Source organism: Orcinus orca, chromosome 10 (genome assembly GCF_937001465.1).
Source record: "Orcinus orca chromosome 10, mOrcOrc1.1, whole genome shotgun sequence".
In the NCBI taxonomy this organism is placed as follows: domain Eukaryota; kingdom Metazoa; phylum Chordata; class Mammalia; order Artiodactyla; family Delphinidae; genus Orcinus; species Orcinus orca.
Genome location: NC_064568.1, coordinates 43,974,125 through 43,998,099, shown reverse-complemented (window position 1 = coordinate 43,998,099; position 23,975 = coordinate 43,974,125). Strand labels below are relative to the sequence as shown.

Genomic DNA, 23,975 nt, shown 5'->3' with positions numbered 1-23,975 from the left:
AAATGGCTGGAGCAGAAGATTTCAGTGCCCTGCCCACACCCCTCACCCCAACCACCTGGAGTACCCACTGGCCTGTCTCTCTGCTGCCAACGCTGGCATCTCTTTGCCAGAGGGCCTTCCCTTGCCCCTGTTTTGCTGCTACTTTGCAAACTCCACAGCAGGTCAAAAGCGATGACTGGCTGGAGTTAGGGTATAAACACCTCTGCTTTCTCACCCCTTGGGTGGGAGAGCTCTGAGACATGGGTCTACTGTGGCTTCCCAAGCCTCTCCCATGGGGTTAAAAGCCAGTTGCCCAAAGCAGTAGCTAGAGTGCCATGCATTCTACATTGGCTTCCTCTCCTTCTTTGACTCACTTTCCCTTCTGCCCATTTCACTTTCCAAATGAATAGCTTATACAGGAATCCTTGTCTCAGAGTCAGCTGGAGAAACCCAAACCAAGGTTACCAATAGCGAACCCTTTCGTAGAAGTGGTTTTGATGTTGGGGAAGAGAAAAAAGGCACTGGAGTTCACAGGAGAACAGGCTCAGGGGATAAAGTTTGCCTGTACCTCCCGTTTCACTCCATTCTGCTACAGTAACATGAAGGACTAAGCGGGAATTGAGAGACATCTCAGACACCATACATGTCACCATTTAGCTCTACATGGAATCCCAGAGCCCTGGGACTGTGTGGAGGATCTTTGGGCCTTCCTTAAGCATCCTTTGGCATTCTCCTTCAGCTGAGGTAGCAGAAGAATAATTAATGCCTACACTACCAACACCCAAGACTCTGCCGTGGAACCATTTGCAGAGGCAGAAACCAAGTCCTGGAAGGAATTCAGCATTGCAAAAAAAAAAAAAGAAAAGAAAAGAAAACCCAAAGCTCCAAGCTCCAGCATTTGGCAATCATTCATTTGCTAGTAAGAAATTCAGTAAATATTTATTAAGCGCTTCTTGTGTGCCAGGACTCATGGTAGGTCCTATGGATGTGACCCTGAACAAAGAGAGAGTTTCCTTTGTTCTCCTCATGACCAGATGTATTGGCAATGGTTACTTTCCTGGCTGAGCTCTCTGAGTTATGTGCTCAGTTGAGGGCAGATTCCCTCTACCTCTCAACATGAACCTCATCTATTTCAACAACTCAAAGTAACGGAGAAAGACCAACAACCCAACAGCATATAAAAATGGGCAAATGACAAAGACAGTTCACCAAAAGAAAACCAACAACTCAAACATATGGAAAGATTCACAGTGTGCTCCTAATAGAGGAGTTATCAGCTCATGAAAGATCAAAACACTGATTATCATATTGTGTTGGAGAGGGTGTAGAAAAATAGGCACTTTCATATACTGCTGATAGAAGCATAAAGTGTAAAATTTCTATAAAGGAAATTTGGAAACCTCCTTCAATAATACAAATGATTCCAATTCTGGTCATTTTTCTTTAACGTAAACTCACATTTTTGTGAGCAATGGCATATATATAAGGATGGGGTCATTGCAGCATTTAGCCTGCAAACAAGCTAAATGGTAACCAACTTGGAGGTGGTTAAATTAATTATAATATGTCCATCAATGTAATAGTACACAGTTGGGGGGAAAAAGAAGCTGTTTATGTACTATAAGGAAAGTTCTCCATTAGTGTTAATTTTTGTTTAAGTAAGGAAACAACAGTATGTAAAATATGCTACCATTTGCAAAATACATATATATATATGTATATATATATGTATTATACATTTGGAATATACATATTCACTTATTTGCACATGCACAAAATATCTCTGAAGGAAACAAAGGAAATATCTAACATTGCCTTGAAAGAAAAGATTCAATGGCTAGAGGATAGATGAGATTTTTTTTCGTTCCAAATCTTATTATATCTTTTTAATTTTGAAGCATGTGAATTATCTAATTTTTAAATGTATTTACAATAAATAATAAATAAATTGAATCTCTTGGAAATAAACTCCCTCAGAGCCCTAAGGCATTAATTGTGCCTTGTCTCTAACTAGGTATTAGTCAGGGTAATCAATGCCAGCTGCTGTAACAAACAATTCCAAATCTCAGTAGCTTCAAATACCATAAATAACTTACCTCAAAGATGGATACAGATGAGGTACCCTGTTCAAAGCAGCCTGATTCCATCTCGAAGCTCCACCATCATGGTCTCTGATGTCACTCTGGTTTCATCCAGCTGGCAAATGAAGTAAAGAAAGAGTCTGAGTAATGTATACTGAACACTCAATCACTCCAGCTCAGAAATGACACTCATTACTTCTGCTCACATGACATTTGGAAGTAGGCTTGGAGATTTAGTATTCCTATATGGCCAGGAAGAAAATGAAATAGTTTACAGAGCACAAAGCATTCTCTGCCGTAAAGGGTGATACTGAGCCTCCAAGGCAACTGCACTAAGATTCTGGAGATTCTGTTGGTCACTTTCTTGATCAACTCTTTATATCTGTTAACTTAAAAAAAAAAAAGACTTTTTCTTTTAGAGCGGTTATAGATTTACAGCAAAACTGAGAGGAAGGTACAGTGATATCCCATATACTCCCTGCCCCCACACATGCATAAACCAAAGTGATGAGTTTGTTACAACTGATGAACCTACAACACAAATCATAATCACCCGAAGTGCGTATTTTACATTAGGGTTTACTCTTGGCTTTGTACATTCTATGGGTTTTATCTGTTAACTTTTGCTATGTTAACGAATCATCCAAAATGTAGTGACTTAAAATGACAACAATTTATTTAGCTCATGATGCTTTGTTGTGACCATCTGAACTGGGCTCAGATGGATGGTTCTTCTGGTCTCAACTCACTCATGCCTCTGCAGACAGGTGCCAGGTCAGCTGGGAACTAACTGACCAAGGACGGCATCAGCTAAGCTGGCTTGTCTCTATTCAACATGATCTCCATTCTCTAACCTGAGTTGTCACATGATGGCTGATCATACTCAAAACAGGCACCATGTCACTGCCACCACATTCCATTGGTCAAATTAAATTACAGAGCCATCTCAGACTCAGAGCATAAGGAAATAAACTCCACATCCTGATGAAAGGAATTGCCAAGTCACACTGTAAATATGGGGAGGGGAGTAACCATGGCCATGTTTGCCATATACCATAGTTCTCCTCAAAGACCTCTGAGAAAAAAGCAATTGGTTCACATCCATACCAAGGCCTTGCTGGGAATAGTTCTCGCTGAAGCTGCTGACCAAGGACAGTCTTCTGCAAGAAAAGGCTGTGGAACGGCCGTTACACAATCCCTGACATCCAAACCTATACAGGTATCTATACCTCTAAACCATAGGTGCTAAAGCAAACCAAGGAGAGATAAGACACAGGATAATTTATGATGAAATTTGCTAATAATACAAATCATTGACTCAGAGTTAGAACTGGCTTTAGAGATCATTTAATCTAGTGTTTTTTAAACCTGTGTGACATGAAACCAAGGGAGTTCCAAGAAGGTGATTCATGAGTTCACCGAGGGGAAAATCAAATAACAAATAGCCATGCAGAGGATCTCTGGGTCTCCACACCCCTACTTCTACCAGGGTGTCCAGAATTTTTTTTATAATGAAGAAGCCATTAGCCACCTTATTGCAAAGATCCCTCTACTCATTAAACAAATGTTCGCCTAGAATTGCCCTGTGTTTATTTGGACTCCTTCAATTTTTACTACCCAACATCTTTTGAGGAGCCAATATATGCTGAAGGCCTACTACACACAAAGCATTGTGTTAGAACCTTCAATATAGAGTCTCATTCTCTCTGCCATAAGCCTTGAGAGTCTTTCAAATGTCTTCTCTACATCTGCCTTCATTCTAGACAGATGCTTGTCAATTCACCTTCCAAGTAAAGCCTTTATCCCAACCCACGTTTCCAGTCTTCCACACTGCCCCATTCAAGGGTTCTTTCCTGCTATAGTGAACATCAACCTGCTTTTTAAATCCAACCACCACCCAGTTTTATGCAGTCTCAGACAGCTCTAGCCCACTCAGGTCTCCAAGTGCTCTCTCAGTCTGAGTAGCAGGAGATCCTCAGTAGCCCCCCACACTCCCACTTTCCACCTACAGCCATGGCTCTCCTTTGATAACACCTGCTCCAAGCCAACCTGGTATTAAAATCATATACCAAGCCAGGAATCATTTCTCCATTTCTCTTCAAGCCTGGTCCTCATATGACATCATCTCATTTCTGCAAACTCCATTGCTACATGATAAATAATAAAAAGATTAACAGGAAATGACTGAAATCTTTATTTTGAAATAAGAATCTCACATTGCAACATGAGGTCAGTTGCTATTTACTCCTTTTACTCCTTCTCTCTCTCCTGTTGGTGAGAGCGCCACCAACGACCTACTATCTCCCTAAATTTCCAGCTCCCAGGCCAGCTCTTTGGAAGTGCTGGTGAACAAGGATGCTAAGAGTTAATGGGAATGTCCCCATCCCAAGAGAATTCTGGGACTGCCTGGCTAATTCTATCTGTTGAGGCTCCATAAATGTCAGAAGTTAGTGGGGTAGTGTGTCTAGCTGGTAATTGCAATGGGATTTCCTTTGTGCATTAATAATATCTACCTCCTAAATGGTGCAACCACTACAGAAAACAGTATGGGAGTGTTACCAAATGCAAGTCCGTGTGCCCGACACACAGTGAGACCAAACAATACTGAAAAGTCAGAGTCTAGAGCAGAGAAAGGTTTATTGCATGCAAGGAGATGGGTGGCTCACGCATTAAGAACCCCGAACTCCCTGAAGCCTTTCAGCAAAGCCCTTTTATAGAAAAAGTGAGGGAGGGGCATGGTTAGTTGTTGGAAACTTCTTAGTGTGGGACCCTTTGTTCTTGCAGCTGTCCGCGTAAGTCAGGTCACAGTCAGGTCACAATGTTCCTATAAACCTCCATCAAAACAAAGGTTATTCCCTGTTCTGCAACATTTATTTATTCATTCATTCATTCATCCATTCATTCATTCATGGTTGCATTGGGTCTTCATTGCTGCATGCAGTCTTTCTCTAGTTGAGGCGAGTGGGGGCTACTCTTTGTTGTGGTGCACGGGCTTCTCATTGTGGTGGCTTCTCTTGTTGCAGAGCACGGGCTCTAGGCGCATGGGCTTCAGTAGTTGTGGCACATGGGCTCAGTAGCTGCGGCTCGCAGGCTCAGTAGTTGTGGCACACAGGCTTAGTTGCTCCGTGCATGTGGGATCTTCCCAGACCAGGGCTCGAACCCGTGTCCCCTGCCCCCTGCACTGGCAGGCGGGTTCTTAACCACTGTGCCACCAGGGAAGTTCTGCAACTTTTTATCTAAAGGTGTAATACTCTTAAAAGTCATGGCCTTGAGAATTATACAAGAAATGGAAGGGGAGGCATTGAGTTCTTTCTCCATGCCTCCTTTCAGCTTTTAACACTTAACAAATGCATAAGCAAAGTGACATCATTACCTCTCATTTAACTTGTTCAAGGTCCCAAGGCTCAACTTTCACCCTCCAAGGTCCAGGCCCTGGCTAAAAGGAGAGGGTCTCTACACAGGCCAGTCACCCTGCCCGGAAGCACTCATCCAACATCCAATCTGGGTCCTCCCGCCAGTGCCCAGGCCCAGCTGAGGAGGCAGATCTCAGCTGGCAGCGCCCTCAGGGCCAGGTCCCCAGACCCTGCCCAGCCGTCACCACTGAGGGAGCCAGGTACCCAGGACCCAGCCGGCTCTCAGGCTCCTCAGTCCAGGCAAATGGGCCACAGCAACGCTGACCACTGGTGGAGCAGAACTGCTAAGGGCCGTGTGTTAACGGCCAGGCGTTAACGACCCTGCACCCACCCCACCCCTATTACAGAAGTTCCTCAAAACAATTAGAAATAGAACTACCATATATGATCCAGCGATCCCACTTCCGTGTATTTATCCAAGAGAATTGAAATCAGGATCTCAAAAAGATATTTGCACTCCTATGTTCATTGTAGCCCTATTCACAACTGCCAAAAGGTGGAAACAACCTAAGTGTCCATCAGTGGATGAATGGATAAAGAAAATGTGGTATATACATACAATGGAACTTTATTCAATCATAAAAAATGGACGAAAATCTTGTCATATGATACAACATGAATGCACCGAGGACATTATGCCAGATAAAAATAATCCAGTCACAGAAGGACAAATACTGCATGAATCCAATTATATGAGGTATCTAAAGTAGTCACACTTATAGAAACACAAAGTAGAATGGTGGTTGACAAGGCTGTGGGGAGAGGGACAGAGTGGACTGCTGTTCAATGGGTATAGAGTGAAAAAGTTCTAGAGACCTTCTGTACAACACTGGACCTATAGTTAGCAATATTATACTGTACACTTAAAACTCTGTGAAGAGGGTATATCTCATGTTATATGGCTTTTACCACAATAAAAAATGATAATGATAATATCTATCACTTACCTTTCTACTGGTGGGTGATAGGGAAAATTAATGTGAAAATGGTTGGAATAGGTACAGAGCTATACAAATGTAAGAGATTATTACTATGATTATTATGGTACCCCACCTTCTTTTTTTTTTCTATTTCAGAATGCAAGATTATTCTCTAATTAAGTCTAAATTAGTGGGGGTGGGAAGAAGGCTATGTTTTACATCAGGTCTTCCAGGAGTCCTCTGGTGCCAAAGACCAGACAAAGTGGCAGCACAAATGAGCCCAGGCAGGCAAAACTCCTTAACCACAGACAGAGAGGAGCTTATAGTGTAAAGCTGAGAAAACACTGCCTTATGGAACTTTCCTCAGCTCATGTGTATATCCAAAGGCAGAGCTATGCTCTCCAGCTAGGAAAGCAAAGATATTTTTTCACACCCTGGCCAGAAATGTTTCAAAGTCCTGGGAAATCAGAGATGGGAGCATACAAATAAAATGCCATTGCATCCCCAGCTTAAAAGGAAAAAAAATACCAATTCATCTCCAGAAGCTAGCACAGTACCCAGAACACAGTATTCATCAGCCTAAGTACACAGAAAATATTGGATGGATGGAGGATGGATGGAAGGAAGGAAGAAGGGGAACAGGAATGAATGAACAAGCAAAAAATGTCCCCAAGTTGGGCTTCTATCTTTAGGAAGAGATGTCTCTCCACCAAAATGAACATAAACTGCTATTTCAACAAGTACCAAGGCAGGCTTTGCTCATGAACAGCTTTTCATGACCCAATGTTCACCACAATGCTTCTGTAGGCTTAAAGAATAACTTCCTACAAAATTATAAAAATTATCCCCTCTTATCATACACCATGATCAAGGGGATTTATTCCAGAGATGCAAGGATGGTTCATATTCTGCAAATCAATCAGTGTGATACACCACATTAACAAAAGGAAAGATAAAAATCATATGATCATCTCAACAGCTGCAGAAAAGGCACCTGACAAAATTCAACGTTCATTTATGATTAAAAACTCTCAATAGAGTGGTATAGAGGAAACATACATCAACATAATAAAGCCCATATATGACAAACCAACAACTAACATCATACTGCATGTTGAAAAGCTGAAAGCTTTTCCTCTAACTTCAGGAACAAGACAAGGATGCCCACTCCCGCCACTCTTATTCAACATAGTACTGGAAGTCCTAACCACAGCAATTAGGCAAGAAAAAGAAATAAAAGGCATCCAAACTGGAAAAGAAGAAGTAAAACTGTCACTGTTTGCAGATAATATGATGCTACGTAGAGAAAACCTTAACAACAAGACCAAAAAACTTAGAACTAATAACTGAATTCAGCAAAGTTACAAAATGCAAAATCATACAGTATGTTCTCCTTTTTGTCTGGCTTCTTTAACTCAACATAATGTGTTTGAAGTTAGTCTGTTACTGTGAATAGCAGTAGCTCATTCCTTTGGGCACTGAGGAAGATATTCCAATGGCCAGATCACCTATGGAAAGGTGTTCAAAGTCACTAATCATTGAGGAAAGGAAAATCAAAACCACAGTGCAAGACCTCTACACACTCACTGGAATAGCTACAAGCAAAGGCTGACAACACCAGGGGTTGGTGAGGATATGTAGAAACTGGAACTCTTGGACACCTCTTGTAGGAGTGTAAACTGGTAAAATCACTGTGGAAGACCGTTTAGCTTTCTACTGAAACTGAAACATTCACCTCTTCCATGACCTGGCGATTCCACCCCTAGATATTTACTCAAGAAAAATGAAAACATAAATTCACAATAAGACCTGTACAAGAATGTCCATAGTAGCTCTATTTATAAAAGTCCCAAGTGGAAACAGCTGAAATGTCCATCAATAAGAGAATGGATAAATAAATTGTAGTATGTCCATAAAATGGGCATAAGTCTCTGGGGCTTCAGTTTATGGGAAGAATAATGTTTATGCCATACACAGAATTGTTAGTGGAATAATGTGGAAAGTGGCTTACAAACATAGGATTTTTGTTTCTGTTTTTGGTTTTTTTGTTACATAAATAAGAGAAAGACAAAGAAAAGTAGGTGAAAAAAGAAAAAAACCAATGTGCTGTTGCCTGCCAACTCCTAAGCCTACTTAAATTTCTCATCTCCCTGGATCCAGCTGCCATTTCTCTGACCTACTGCAAGCAGAAAGTAGTAGTCAGGAAATAAAACCATTTTTGCCAAAAACAAACAAACAAACAAGGTAACCATAAGGCTCTGTTGTAGAGCCTTAACTTTCAAGAAACAGCCAAATTTCCTGCACACGTTTAATCGGTTCAACTCAGAAATCTTGAAGTGCCTACTTCTGCATCCTTTCCATTATCTTTATTCCATTTTATTATTAAATGATTCATTTCCTATTCTGTTTTCATCACCAAACCACCTCAAAACTCTTTGGAAAGAAGCAGGAAGATAATCACATGCACTCATACAGACACACAGATGCACACACACATGTACTCAAATACAGACACACACACATGTTGCCTTCTCTACCTATGAACACAGGGAAGTCTTCATATTTCTACGCTGATGTACAATAAACATCATATCAAACAATGAGTCACTTGATAGCAAACATACCAGAACATATACACTTGAGTGAGGTTCCCCAAGGGGCAGAGCCTCTATTCTTATTCTGACGATGCCGTTCTTGCTCAAAACATTTTTGGATTTTTGCAAGTTACATAACATAGCTGAAGAACTGTGAAAATAGCAGAGCCTGTTGAGCCTAGAGGAGAAAACCTGCCCTTAAATATTCAAAGAGCCACTGTTCGAAAGAAGAACTACATTTATTATCCCCAATTTACAGATGAGGAAACCGAGGTTACATCACTTGTCCAAGGTCACTTGCCAATAAGGGGTGATGGCTCAAGTCTGCCCCTGATCTGCTTTACCACTGCCCCCCTTAGAACAGAATGGAACAGACTAATGATGAAGAATGATAAAGCATCCCAGGTGCCTCCACTCTCTGGTGGAAGAACACTGGGGTACAGTGGGTGCTTCAAGGGGCAAATGCTCAATCAAGCCCCGGGGCTTGGGCTGGGGGAGTAGTAGGTATCAGGAAGAACCTCGTGGAAGAGCTGCTATTCACAGGAAGGGACTTTAAAAAGGTGATTCAGCTCTTTGCAGACTGATGGGTTTTTATTTTCTCACCTTTTTCCAAGGTCAGTTCAGAAAAAGCCAGGAGGGACTTGTAACATCCCATTCCTCAGTCACTATGAATACTCTTGTCTGGTCCTCAAAGGGCATTTGACCCCTCTCGTGGGATCTTGAGACAGCCTTAGAAAATGGGACCACTATGCAGATTTAAGCGGGCTCCCAATGCCTTCTCCAATCTGCCTCCCAGACTCCAGATACCCATCCTCAGATCTCCCTTAGCAGTCAGGTGATGGTCCGAGAAGTGTACATGCGTGTGTGCATGTGTGCATGCGTGTGCTTGTGTGTGTCGGGCACGAGGTGGGGAGGGGGGCCAAGGCCTGGGGGCCGTCTCTCCCCCAGCCTCAGAGCATCCAGCTGCTGCACACATGAAGCTGAAGCTGCCTGGCCCTTTGATCGGGACCCCATGCTGTGCCTTGTTCAGGGAATTTTTAAATTCTCTTTCATTTTATTGCACGGCTTCCCTCCCCACCTCCCATCCCCGAGCCAGGTCTCAGGATTATTGGGTCCTTTTTTCATTGATTTGTTTTTCTGACCTTTGTAGTAGATACAGAAATATACGGATGAAAGAAGAAAGGAAGGAAGAAAGACAAGGGGAGGGGGCCCGGGCAGCCTCCAGAAGGGAGGGCGCATGGCGAGGGCCTTGTGTCTGGCCACATTTCACAGAAAAGAGTTAAGCAGGGTGGCAGCTGCCTGGTGCCCAGGAAGGGGAAGCCCCTGGCTCATGGGGGCAGCCACTGAAGACCAGGCAAGGCTACCACCTCATGTCCCCCATAAGCACCAGAGACTGACACCGGACCTCTGTTTCTCTATATGCTTTGCTTTCTGTTGAAAAGGCTCCTGAATCAGCTCCATGAATACCCACTCCACGTGAGACTCTGCACTTGGTGCAGGAACGCACACGTTCTTTCCTTTCCCTCCCTCTGTGAGCCCCGTTTTTGTATTAAACCCAGGTCCTCAGGCCAACCACATTGCTGCATGTTCCGTCCTTGACACTGAGAAGGAGGAAAATGAATATCTGTGGAGTACCCACTGCTCAGCACTGAGAAGGGGGTTTTATGTGTATTACTGGGTGTTGGGCAAGACTTTTCCTCCAGAAACAGAAGCTAGGACCCACGGCGCAGCCACAAACTGGAAGGCCATGCTGGATATGAGAGTGTGATTCCTCCCCCCACCCCACCTCAAAGCCAAGCGAGAAGGCATCAAGAGTCAGCCGTAAGGATCTGGGATTCCTGCAAGATGGGGAGTCTGGCCCCTCACCCCCCAGGGATGTGCTGTGCCCACCTAAGCAGGGACACACCTAGAGAGGAGGCACATGGCAGAAAAGGAGCACCTGGAACAGCCCGATTAGTGAAGCTGATGCTGCAAGTCCCCCAGAGGTCAAGCTGACATCACAGACTGGACTGGACCTGTCTTTCCTGTACTCCACTCAACAGGGCTGCCCACCAGGCACAGGAAGGCAGGCAGCAAGAGGCTGTGGAATAGACTCCAAGGTGAAAGCCGAGTGGGGAGTGGGAGAGGTCAGTCTCCATCAGGGAATGACCACAGGGCCCTTCAGGACCTAAACATGCACCTCACAAGCAAGCCTCGCCTTTGGACTCATGTCACAGAGAGCATCGACAACCAGTCATCGGCAAAAGAAACACCAGCACCCATCCAAGGGACCACCCAAGAGGGGTCAATTATGGAAAGAGATGCTTGACTTCTCTTCCTTCTACCAGGGACATCCTGGAGGAACCAGACTCTGAAAAGGAAGTAGGGGCTCCAAGTTTGCCTGGGGGGAGGGAAGTAATAGAGATGAGATTTAAATTGACTTTGAGAGTTAGCAGGCCCTGGGAACCCCCCTACTCATATCTCCTCACCTCTACCTTTGAGTACACACAGGACTGGCTTCCAACTGCCAGGTCCTGCACCTCTTTGCCTGCAGGCTTTCTCTGGCCACTAAAGCCCTGTCTGCCCACAAATCCATGCAGGTGAATTAACACGCCCTCAAAGCAGCCCTCATCCACTGGCAGGTGGGTATCTCTCATTTGGGTAGAATAACTCAGTCACTTGTCCTACACTGTATTAGTTATCTGCTACTGCATAAGAATTTCCTCCCAAAACACAGCAGCTTGAGACAATAATACATATTTATTACCTCACGATATTTGTTGATCAGGAATTCAGAAGATGCTTGATTGGGTGGTCTGGCTCCAGGTGACTCATGAGACTGTAGTCAAGATGTCAGCTGGGGCTGCAATTAGTCCAAGGCTTGACTGGGGCTGAATGATCTGCTTCTAAATTGGCTCATCTGGCTATCGGCAGGAGGCCTCAGTTCATCACCACACACACTTGCCTGTGTGGCTTCTTGAGCGTCCTCACAATCTGTGACTGGCTTCCCCCAGGGCTGTAATCCAAGAGAGCCCAAAGTATAAACAGCAAAGTCTTTTATGACCTCGCTTCTAAAGTCAGATGCTGCGTTAATTATCTACGGCTGCATAACAAATTACCCCAAGACTTAGCAGCTTAAAAAAATGTATTAACTCACAGTTTCTATGGGTTAGGAATCTGGGCACAGCTTAGTGGGCAGCCTCTTGGTGCCTCTGACTCAGAGTCTCTCTCAAGGCTACAGCCAGGGCTGCAGTCATCTCAAGACTCAACTGGGGAAGGATCCCCTTCCAGGCTCACTTGTGAGGCTGTTGGCAGACCTTAGGGCCTCAGGGGCTGTTGGCTGGAGACAATACGGGGGCCTCTCCGTAAGGTAGCTCACAACACGGGGGCTGATTTGTTCTCAGAGCCAGTGAAGGAAAGAGCAAGAGAACACAAGCAAGGCAAAAGCCAGAGTCTTTTTGTGACCTAATATTGGAAGTGAGATGCATCACCTTTGTTATTTTCTCTTGGTTAGGACGGAGTCACTTCTCGTTGGTTATAAGTGGCCCTACTCTAGGAAAGGGGATTACACAGGGCATGAACACCAGGAGGTAGAGATAACTGGGGCTCTCTCAGATGCTGCCTGCCGTGGACAGCATCATTTCTTCCTGCCGTGTTCTACTGGACACACAGGCCACATGCATAGTTCAGTGTGGGAGGGAATTATACAAGGACATGAACACAGGAGGCCAGGATCACTGGGGGCCAACTTGAAGTGTGGCTCCCACAAAAACTGTCGTGAGGGCACCCCAGTGAGATTAAGCACCTGTTGATAATACACTCTCGGACGTCTTCCTTCCTTCCCCTGGTCACCTGCCCACTCCCCTACTGCTCTATCCTGGCATCAGCTCCCAAATAAACCACTTGCACATGAATCCTTACCTTGAGGCCTACTTCTGGGGGAAGCCAGGTTAAGACAAAGAGAGAAACTTTAAACTAGACTCATATAAAAATGTACGTGTGTGTGTTAAGAACTGATGCAAAATTTCACTTTTACTGTGGGACACAGCAAACATTTTGAAAGCCATTTTAGTAAGCACTACAGGATTTCAGAGCATGAGTGGTTTCATTTAACCCTGATGAAATCCTGAAAGACTAGGCCTTAGAGAAGATTCAAAGCGGGTAGAAAGAAGGCAAAGAAATAAGAAAAGTCGGAAAGCACATTGTGTGTCCAGAAACGATGTGTGAAACCGGGCTATTACTTCTTGAGCTCATCTCCCACTTGTCTTTCGGAGTTACAACATTATGTCTACCTGCTCATCACCTTCCTTCAACAAGGGCCTTGTGTCAAGGTGCCCATATTCTGCTTGGGCTCCAACCAAGCCTCACGTGCAGCAAATCTTTCATATATTCGTGAGGGAGAATTGCTCTGGAACCAAATTTGAAAGATGAAATGCAAAACACTTCAGAGCATGTGAGGGGAGTGGGGGAGGTTCCCAGGAGTAAACTAAGTCACTTGAAACAACTGTACATTTTCATACATTTTTCAGAACTCACTTTGAGACTGACTGTAGGTAGACAGGTATCAAATGACTCTTGACCTCTAAGTACCCAAAACATGCCCAGGAGAAATCAAGGCCTTCCAATGCACTCAGTCGTGGGTCTGTCAAGTGCTGGCTAGAGGAGCTTAAATCCAAATTAATTACCCAGACATCTCCAGCTCAGAAGTTGGGCCACAGACAAACTCATCAGCATGCAATAGCAGCACCATTCCCACGGTGAGAAGAAAAGGAAGCAGGATAATGAGGACAGTAGATAAAAGGGAGGCCATGGAGGAGGATCTTAATTGTATCTTAATTGAGTCACACACTTTCTCCTTCAGGCAGATCCCAGCCCTCAAGTCAGAAAGACAGTAGCCTTTCTGCTAGGGTGCTTCCCGTGTCCCAGCCCTGTGTGATGTCCAAGGTCAATATACTGTGCCACTTGATTAGAAAACAAGTGAATCTGTTAACTGTTGCTGCAATAATGCTATACAGCAAACCACCTCAAGTCTTAGTAATAATCACTCATTTTTACTCATGTATCCGCAGGTCTGTGGGTCCCCAGGTCAGCTGGAGGTTGGCAGATCCAGGCTGGGCTGAGTGGTGCTGCCTCAAACTTTGGATATAGCCTGTCTCGGCCCTCTCTGAGGTATGGCTCATATCTACTCCACATGGGTTCATTCCAGGGCCCAGACTAAGAGGGATTCAGATAGCTAGAAGGTCCTCTCTGAGCATAAGAGAAAAATCAGACACATCTGAGACCTCTCAAGGCCTGGCACCCACTCATTTCTGCCAACACACCACTGGAAGTCACACAGCAGAGCCCGAAGTCAAGGGGTGGAAACTACACCCCACCCACAATGAGCCATGGCAAGGATGAGGATGTAGGGAAAGTAAAGGACGCAGAGCCAATAATCCCATCTGCCAAAGACAGGGTCTTGCCTCCAAACTGGAGTTCTGATCCATTTATTGTATTTCCAATAATTAGGAAGCATGAAGGTGAGCGTGGCACGCTCACACACCTGCCAACCACAAATCGTGGAGGACAGTGGTGGGGGACACTACCCACTTCATTTGTACTGCGGGACTGGTCAGTGTAGACCATTGGCGCTCAGGAGACTGTATTGTCAGAATTGGTTATTACCGTTGTCCAGAGAGGTGTGGCGTTTCCTCTGACTTTGGAATGTGAGGGTAATTATGGGTTATGTGGTCATTCCCAGGGAAAGAAGAAGAAGGCCTTTCTTCAAAGACAGATGGGCTACTCTACAATTATGAATGTTTTGTAACCATCTTGTTCCTTTTACATTGGCTTTAGACTATGTGGTTGGCTGGCAAGGTTATTTCTGGGAAGGAAAAGGCTTCACTTCTTTTCTGAAGGTAGGGTCAAAAAAAGAAAAAAAAAACAAGCTTTTTGGCCTGGATTGACAACTATAGAAAACTACCCCCAGACCACACAGCATAGCTTGGACTCAGTTGTGACAGAAGTGCTTTCTCAGAAACCATAACTCAAAAAGAGTCATGTACCACAATGTGCATTGGAGCTCTATTTACAACAGCCAGGACATGGAAGCAACCTATGCGTCCATCGACAGATGAATCGATAAGGAAGATGTGGCACATATATACAACGGAGTATTACTCAGCCGTAAAAGAAACGAAATTGAGTTATTTGTAGTGAGGTGGATGGACCTATAGTCTGTCATACAGAGTGAAGTAAGTCAGAAAGAGAAAAACAAATACCGTATGCTAACACATATATATGGAATCTAAAAAAAAAAAAAAAGGTTCTGAAGAACCTAGGGGCAGGACAGGAATAAAGACACAGATGTAGAGAATGGACTTGAGGACACGGGGAGGGGGAAGGGTAAGCTGGGACGAAGTGAGAGAGTGGCATGGACATATATACACTACCAAAGGTCAAATAGATAGCTAGTGGGAAGCAGTCACATAGCACAGGGAGATCAGCTCGGTGCTTTGTGACCACCTAGAGAGGTGGGATAGGGAGGGTGGGAGGAAGATACAAGAGGGAGGGGATATGGGGATATATGTATATGTATAGCTGATTCACTTTGTTATATATCAGAAACTAACACACCATCATAAAGCAATTATACTCCAATAAAGATGTTAAAAAATAAAAAAATTGCTTTCTCAGGCCCTGTGAGCCACCCCCTGGGTGTGCCCAGGGTCACAGCATACAGACCTGTCAGTTGACCTGGCACTAGGGTGCCTCCCCAGGGAGCAAGTGGAGGCTGAATTCCAGCCCATCCTCCACTTGCCAAGCCAAGCACCCAGACTAGGGGTGTATCATCCTAAAGGAAGAAGCACCTTTGCTCACTGATCTGCCCACAAGGGGCATCTTTTGGTAATTCACAGAAGGACAACTCACCACCAAAGGGGAATGAATCTCCTTGGACGGGAGATGTACGGCTCTACCAGACTGCCCAGGGGCAGCCCAGAGCATGGGGCCTGACACAAATGTGGCAAACTGGATTACTCTTTCCAACTCTTCAGTACCCCCACAATAGCATTATGTATCCACGTCCTTTGCCACGTGACTCTGCAGTGCTCCCCCCCACTAGACAAGGGGGGATGTACATCTCCATCTCACTCACAAGGGTCTTGGCCATAGGAGCATGCTCTGCTCAGTGGAATGTCAGTGGAGGTGAGGTGAGCAGAGGTTTTAAATGCACCTGCTTCATCAAACTTGGCCTCTTGAGCCTCTGCCACCTGCCAGGAGAAGGGGATGCTCCCAAGGGCCTCTGGCACCAGATGAAGGAGCCCCATGGAGAACCACAGTGTGAAGCAGAACCACCTTCAATGTCCCACAGACCAATAAGCAAAAATAATAAATGTATGCTGTTTGTTATGCTGCATTATTGCAATAACAACTGACTAATATACATGGTGATTCATGGAGTGAAATAAACTCCCTCAAAACAAAAAGCCTGGGTAGTCCAGCTAAAAGAAAGCACCCAGGGGTGAAAAGAAAACAGAAAAAACAAATCTATATTCTACCTGAGGAATGAGCAGGGAGGCTGACTCCAGCTGGAATGGAAACTGAGGACACCAGGCAAAAGTAAGTGAATTCAAAAGAGGACTTGGAAGTGATGCCTTCCCAGGTTCTGGAACTGAGCTTCCAGGACTTTCCATGGCAAGCCTGAGGCTTCCACTGTGGGTGAGGAGGGGCTACTGAGAGTTCTGAGTGTGTCCAGATACTGTGATGTCAATCTAGGTTGGCCCAAAGTGAGTGCCATCCATGGGAGCAAAGGCCACCATACTAGGCACCACGGGGGAGACGGGGGACAGGATGCCTAGAACACCTTGCTTTCAGCACGAAAGCTGCAACGCACTCCAAGAGAAGCCCTTCTGAGGATGGCAGACATTTTGTCTGCGAGAGTCTTTCCACTGAGTCAGCCAGTTTTTAATGAGTGCTGTACACCAGGCAGTGTAGCCACCTTGCTGCCTTTTTTTCCACCTTGACTGAAGCTCTATCCAGCTGCAGTTGATTTGGCTTTTGCTAATACAGATGCATTTCTCACCACTTGTAGCAATGAGCTACAGAACATTCAGGTTTTACTGACTTGTAGGGAGAAACGCTGGAAAGGAGAAAGGAAGGAAATTCCTCTGCTACACTGCTTCCAACCCCAAAACAAATACCAAAGCCAAATGCTTAATTCCCGAAGGTCAGCTGGGAAATCAAGCCCACGTGTAACGTGTGTCATATTTGGGCAGAAAGAAGGACAAGACGGCCACTGTCCAAGTGGCCTGCGTCCCAGGTACAATTCTGCCAGACTCCAGGGCCACGAGGTCAATGACATCAGGGTTCACCCCATTTAAATCTGTTTACAACAGTACCCAGAAGGAATAGCTTTGCTAAGAACTTTTTGAATAACAAGAAGAAGATTCTGTTGAGAATAAGTGGACCAACAGCAGGTAACAGAGCTTTAGTAAAAATATAGAACTGTAAACCGTTTTCATGTAAAACTGAGCTTTAGTAAAGTGATACGTATTGAAAACCCATCATCAGAGCTTTCACATGAATCACTGTTAATCCCCTAACCACCTTCAAGGTAAGTGTCATCATTCCTGGTTTGACACATGCAGGAATGAAGGTTAGAAAGGTAATACAACTGGGACTTCCCTGGCGGTCCAGCGGTTAAGACTGCACTGCAGGGGGCATGGGTTCGACCCCTGGTCCCCAGTCAGGTGGTTCGGGAACTAGGATCCAATATGCTGCTAGGCCAAAAAAAAAAAAAAAGAAAAGAAAAAAACACAATTAACCCACAGTCACCCAGCAACTAAGTGATAGGACCTGAATTCGAATCCAATGCCAATCTGGCTCTAAAATTTATTTTCTTTCCATTATACAAAACTGACATTAACTTTATTATTTTATATAAAGCACATATAAAATCTCAGTCTACAAATACACATGTCTAACGGATATAATTTTCTTTGGTTTTCTATTACCCAACTTAATTTCTCTTTCAATTTCATTCCACCAGGGCCATGGTAACTTAAACTCAGGCAACTGCTTGCCCCTGTCCTTCCCAGGTTGCACAGCAGGCCCTCGGGAAGCTCCATACCACGTCCCCTCGGGCATCCGGTTTTAGCCCAGTTGCGGGTAACAGGTCCACAAAGGTCCACATACACTGCCAGTGCCTACGTCAAGCAGGAGCCACCATGCCTCTCTGCTTTGCTGCCTGAGTGGGGAGGCGCCCCAGCCTCCATGTCATCAAAGAAGACAATTTTGAGACCCAATCTTCCCAGGGTCTCCAGAGAAACTGAGCCCCAGGTCTTGCGGGGGTAAGTTGTTCATTACTGCCCCCTTTATTGGCTTCTCCTCCTTTCCTGACTCACTCCTCCCACCCCCTCACTTCTGCTTCCTGGGATCTCCTCCCAAATAAACTATGTGCACATGAATCCTTGTCTCAGGCTCTGCTCTCAGGGAAACTTACACTAACGTGGTTTAAGTCCAAGTTCCTGGGAATTTCTACAGGGTCAAGGCATAGCAGGATGGATGGGATGGAACAACCAATGGGCCAGTCACCTGCTCCCTTAAGTATCAGCTAAGGCATCCCCATCCCATCATCCTGCTGAGTTGTCCCTTGTTCCCATCCTCTGGTCCCTCAGGCCCCACAGCTCTCTTTCCTATTTCTATGCCAGGCCACGTAGGGGTGACAGAATCCCTTGATCAGGCTCTCAAAACATTCCATATAGCCGTTCCCAGACGCCCAGGGCTCTACCAAGGGAAGAACACAGAAGCCCACTCTCAGGTCTCGTCTGCCTGTGTTGGCTTTGGCTGCTTCCCTGATGCTCCGTGGAGAAACCAGAGCTAGCGACCTTCTCTCTAGGACCATCAGAGTTTGTGCTTTCATCACTTTCCTTCTGGCTCCCTTTATCCCCACCCTGGGAGAAGCCCTCTCCCCTCAAACATTCTTCCCTCCCTCATACTATGTCCCCTGAGCATTTTATCTATGCCCGAGTTCCCTCCATCCCCTGAGGGCCCCTGTTTGTGAAGCCCAAAGCCAGGAAGAAACTTGGCAGGCAAGCTTTCTGCTTGTCACTTTTGTCTCCTGAAACAATTATCTCGGGTTCTCCCCTAGATCCTTGAAAGATCTGGGGGGAGGGGGATCACTGTGGTAAAAATAAGGGAACTGAAAATATAAACATGAGTTTCTATTGTTTTAATATCATCCTTCCACCTTTATGAGACAAATTAAGAATAATCCATGGTATGATGCAGTCCTAGTATGGAATTCCAGTATTTCTTCACCAAATAATTGGAAGAGAACCCTTCATTTCCTCCAGATCTTTCCTGTGTCCCCCACCATTCTGGACCGGTGTCATCATTTCCTGATGTCAGGGTTTCTGCACTATGAGAAGGGGCTGTCCAGTCCTTCTACTCACACTCTGAGTTCAGGCCTGACTACAATTCTGGAGACGCTGGTTTTCCTTCCTGTCAGCTTTTCTGTAAAATGACTGTTGTAACTGGCCATTGCCCCAGAACCATCACTCCTCCCTCCGCTCCTGTTTTTCTGTCCCCCTCCCCGCAGGGCGGCATAGTGCTGGGACCGGTACTTTCTGCTTGTGTGGCACCTGTCCCCATACCCACCAGTCCCTCCCCTCTTCCAGGTCCAGCAAGTGCATGGCTGTCCCAGGCTTGTGTCCAGACCCAGCAGACAACCATTCCATCAGCTCTCAGGAGAAACTGAGGCACAGTTCCTGATGGAGATGGCTTCTGACACTCACAGAATCACTGTGAGGCCCAAGCCTTTGACTGTCTTAGAAAGTAGAATCCCCTGGTTAAAAGGAAACATTCGTCTACTGTTTCCACAAGTGCTGCCCAGTTGGGTGGTTTGTGGCTGCTGCTTTTAAATACCAGCTCAAACTCTCTTTTTCTTTTTTTTTCTTTTAGAATATATATCCTTTTTTTTCTCCCTACTATTTATTTATTTGTTTTTTTTTGGCTGCGCCGGGTCTCAGTTGCGGCACACAGGATCTTCATTGTGGCATGTGGGATCTTTAGTTGCCGCACGCGGACTTCTTAGTTGTGGCATGTGGGCATCTTTAGTTGTGGCATGCATACTTCTTAGTTGTGACATGCATGCGGGATCTAGTTCCCCAACCAGGGATCGAACCCGGGCCTCCTGCACTGGGGGCACAGAGTCATACCCACTGGACTACCAGGGAAGTCCCTCAAGCTCTCTTTCTTTAAGAACCATTCCTAACTCTGGTTTTGGGAAGAAATATCACCAAAACCCACAAAACATGCTATATCCCATACAAAATGTACTGTACTGCCATTTTTAAAAATGAGGAAGATCTCAATATGTTGATTTGAAACCACAGCCAAGATATATTGCATGGGGAAGAAAGCAAGTGACAGAACAATGTATTTAGGATACCACTATTTGTGGATTTTAAAGAGTTTTTTAATAAATATATATGTAAAGAATATCTCTCTAAAGATACATAAAAAAAACTGAAAAATGTAGGAGTCCCTGAGGTGGGAGTCTGGGGACTAAGGATTATTTTTCCTTTTCATTGAACCAGCTTCACCATATCCCTATATGACTTTTAAAAGGGGGGAAGAAAAAGGAAAAGCACTATTAAATTAAACAAAGAGGCTCATGAAAAATAATCTATGTGTATTATAATTACTCGAGGAACCTGTTAAAAATGGCAGCTCCAATCGGTCAGGGGACTCCAGGATCTGCATCTCTAATCAGTCCCCAAGTGATTCTCACATCGGTGGACTGTGCTCTGAGAAAACCTGCCACAAAATGCTAGCCCGTCGTAGGGCTGCAGGGCAGGCTGCTGAAGGCTCTGGAGGAACTGGTGGAATGGAGACAGACAGTGCTGAGGGCATCTGGGCATCACCGAGGGCTGTCCCAAGGAGGGCAGCATCTCTGCTCACCCTGACACGACACTGAATAAGAAAGTAAGGTACAAGCCATTTCACCTCTCAGATCCATGACAACAATGTCACTGGATAGCATACTTGGCAGCAGCTTACTTTGTTTGCTCGCTCCTTTCCCTTTGTAGTGGATGCTCCCCTAACCTGAATGGTAAGCAAAATTAGAAGCAGCATAATTTTAAAAGAAAGGGGAAGCTGAGATTCACAAGCATGAATCTAAATTTGAAATCTAAACTTGAGCCCAACAAACCTTTGTAACAATCTTAAAAAAAAAAAAAAAAACAAGCAGAGACAAAGAAAGCAATGGCAAACAATCTCCAAAATGATTTAAAATTAACTGACATCTGGTCATAAAGGGAAACAGTCACCAGGCACCCAAACTTGCGGCAATGGTGGACGCCTAATGAATCTTGAAGACTCACAAAATTGCAGTGACCACTGCGAAATAAAGAAGTCTCCATTAAATGGTGGTGGTGATGCAAAAAGCACTATTTGGTCCTTTAGGTTGGTTTCCTGGGACTGTGTAGGCAAGAGAAACAGGTGCAGAAGAAAAGCAGAGGAACCGATTGTTTGCAGGCCAATCTGGAATTTTAATTCACACAGGCTCCAGCTGCCTGGGCCAACAGAGTTCTCAGGTGCTCTTAAGTGCTTCACAGACTAAAGCAGGTCCTGGTGATGGGATGAATCCTAGGCAAAGGCTCCAGGAGCCCTGCCCAGCCCCATCCTCCTGCATCTTTCCCCTAGAAGACCAGGGAAGGAGGGTGGGGTAACCAAACAAAAGACACATGCTGGGAGTCTGTGATCCAGCTTAGAGCTGGACCTGGGGATCCCATTGGACCCCAGGCCCACAGTAAAAAGGAGAGAAAAGCCAACGTTGTCTCAACCTGATAATGAGCCAGCTTCATTATAAGATTAGCTGCCGGGATGAACAACACTCTCTTAATAATGCACACATCGCTATGACAACCACTCACTTTGGTACCTAAAGATAACTTCATGGTGTGGCCATGCTTCTGAGACCGGAAGGAAGGGGGCAGGGCGCAACCATTAAAAGAATGACACAACCATTAAGAACAGGATTTGACAAAAACTGGTTAGAACCTAGGAAGCCCAAGACGGCAGAAGATTCGACTTCGGGTAGACCTTGAGCCCCATTCTGTGCTCACTGTAACACATCAGTATATGCTAAACGACACACTCACAGGCACCATGACAGTTCTGAGGCTGCCAGTAAAAGGCCAAAAAGTGGGTGGTACCCCAACTCCTGGAAATCCCTGCTGCTTCTCCAAGATAGCTAGAACATTCCTCCCACTCATCAGCCTATGAAACTTCCTAGCCCACGAAAACTAGCCACCACCACAACTTAGTGCCGCTCTCACCTTTGAGCAGGTCCAAATGCTGTCTATGGAGTGTGTATCTCCCGGGGCCGGGGCCGCTCTCGCCTTCTGAGACGGCCCACACTCTGTCTGTGGAGTCTCTCTCTACATAAACCTGTTTTCACTTTACTACCACTGGCTCTTGAACTCTTTCCTGTGGGAAGCCAAGGACCCTCGCTTGGCAGCCCGTCCCAGAGACTGACGGAGACCTGGGACATGCCCATCCTCTCGCCCCACTTTTTCCTACAGCACTTCCTTGTTGGAAAAGAAATGCTGTTTCCTGTGGTCTCCATCATTCCGCTCCTCACAGCGCCTCCGGCTTCGCGCACAGCCCGTGCCTGTTAAGTGTATATCAGCCGACCCGCGTGCACGTCTGTGCGTGCACGTCTGTGCGTGCACGTCTGTGCGTGCGGGGAGGGGTTAGTAAGGAGCCCAGATGGTCGTGGCAGTCTTGGTTGCAGGGGTACCGTCCAGTGCTCAAAGTTGGTCAGATTTCTGTTGGGCTCAGGCACCCAAGCGCGTTGACATAATTATTCAGGAAGTCAGGCTTGGCCAGGATTAATACTGTGATTAATTACGGTGAGAGCCTCAACAAGAGAGGGCGTGCAAGGAAGGGTCGGGGAGGGATGTGACAGCCCCTGTCTCGCCAGCTCGCCGGCAGGACGGCAGAGGAAAGTGTTGAGTGGAGAGCCGCATGGGCCTGACTGAAATGAGAAATGAGAAAAGTGCTGAAAAATTGATGGCGCCTGCAGATGGCGCAGGCTGGCGCGCAGCGGGATCCCTGCAGCCCGCAGCCCGCGCCGGGCTCCGTATGCTAATGCGGGCGCCCGGGCCACGGACGGGGAGGAAGAAAAGCTGGCACAAAGGAGAGAAATGCAAATGACAGGCACGGGGATCGGTGCCGAGAATCCCGGATTAACTGCGTGAAGCTGCTGCTCGCCTGCGTTTAACCCTTTCTGAACTGTGTTGGAGCTGCAGGAGGTTGCTGCTGGGAGGTCTGGTCTGGATCTGGGTCCAGGCCGGAGGGGGGATGCAGGAAAAAGGAGATGGGAAGAACCCAGAAACTGGCTGGTTCTTCCAGAGTGGTGACTTCTTTGGAAAAGGTCCTGGGGGGAGGGGATGGTGAGGAAGTGACCTCTGGGGTAAGAAATGCAGTGGCCCAGCTTTGTGCATCCTGGTACTGTTGGCTCCACAGGCAGCCAGAAGAGCTTCTAAGACAAGCAGTGGAAAAGGAGGCCACGAGGAGAAAGCACCGGGACGCTGCCACGTCCAGCACCTCGACCTGGGTGGTGGATATGCGGATGGTTCCAGTATCATTTGATATTGTAAATATCAGATGTGTGCACTTTCCTGTATCTCAGTTATACTCCAATCAAAAGTGAAACGAGGAGGAAAAAAAAAAAAAAATTAGGCCAGAGCAGAAGAGCAGAGATCTGGTTTAAAGCTTTGCAGACTTACCTTCTCTGGGAGAGAAGAGCAGAGGAAATATTTCATGAATAGTGGGGGGCCCCAAACACAAGTCAGGGTCGTGGTGCTGTTGGGACCCTCCTACTTTGGGGTACACTCTCTCTCAGAGTATCACCATGGTTGGTACTCATGGAGAGGAAAACATGCTAAAACACTGATTCATCCCCAACCTTCCTTCCTGGGGAACATGTTAGGATGAGAAGTCAGCAAGAATGCCCCAAGG

General features: G+C 45.7%; 2 long non-coding RNA genes across 2 annotated transcripts in view; one reads left to right on the top strand and one right to left on the bottom strand.

The window, feature by feature from the left end:
• The window catches only part of LOC117195859 (uncharacterized), a 121,942-nt gene extending 109,967 nt beyond the window's left edge, over nt 1-11,975 (bottom strand). Inside the window, exons 1-2 of the long non-coding RNA XR_004475735.2 lie at nt 11,734-11,975; nt 2,076-2,175 (exon numbers count right to left, since the gene is read on the bottom strand). This is a non-coding gene — a long non-coding RNA (uncharacterized LOC117195859). The remainder of the gene's footprint in view (nt 1-2,075; nt 2,176-11,733) is intronic.
• Nucleotides 1-23,975, top strand: part of LOC125960315 (uncharacterized) — a 327,486-nt gene that overhangs the window by 11,482 nt on the left and 292,029 nt on the right. The gene's annotated exons all lie outside the window — the stretch shown is intronic.